Source organism: Cystoisospora suis (assembly GCF_002600585.1).
Source record: "Cystoisospora suis strain Wien I chromosome Unknown contig_820, whole genome shotgun sequence".
NCBI lineage: Eukaryota > Apicomplexa > Conoidasida > Eucoccidiorida > Sarcocystidae > Cystoisospora > Cystoisospora suis.
Genome location: NW_027153621.1, coordinates 6,606 through 7,286, shown reverse-complemented (window position 1 = coordinate 7,286; position 681 = coordinate 6,606). Strand labels below are relative to the sequence as shown.

Genomic DNA, 681 nt, shown 5'->3' with positions numbered 1-681 from the left:
TGAGAAAGAAAGAAAGAGTGATATCTACCCATGTATATACGCGCTGTATGATTTTCCAGGCATTCGTGAATGTTTGCAGTATATCTCCTATACATGTAGATACTCTTGCGTGTAGATAAAAAGCCTGCCTAAGTTTGAAGAAAGGGCCTTCGTTAGTTCCATGCTCTCCCATATGAACTTCGAGGAAATGCATGCACTCGTGGAGATAAACACGGTTCTACATACATGAGGTATATCTATATATATGTGTGTGGATATGTGTATATATCTATCTCTATGTTTCTAATGCTAGCGCATGCATATGATACTAGGCCCCCAGTCCAGCTGGACGGCAGTACACGGCCCAGCCTCTACCGCGGCGTATCTCCTACCCTCTCCCTGTGTAGCTAGACGCCCTCTATATGCAAATACCACGATAGATACACAGATGGATGAATTACCCGATGTGCTAAATCTCATATGCACATGGGCATACAGCATAGGTATAAGAATCGATCTACGTGGTGTATATACACTGTAGATCCTCCGGTGTCTATGCATATGTCTCTTGTCTGTAACGAGAAGGAGAAGAAGAATGTAAACCTATTCTTATTTTTCTCTTCCTTCCTTCCCTTCTCTCGACTCTCGCTCTGATAGACCAATCAGTCTATCTATTCCCCCTTTCTTCTTCTCCTCCAGACA

General features: G+C 43.0%; 1 protein-coding gene across 1 annotated transcript in view; it reads right to left on the bottom strand.

Annotated features, from left to right (window-relative positions):
* Positions 1-681, bottom strand: part of CSUI_001983 (thrombospondin type 1 domain-containing) — a gene marked incomplete at its 5' end in the record, with an annotated part of 25,951 nt that overhangs the window by 19,416 nt on the left and 5,854 nt on the right. The window lies entirely within an intron of this gene.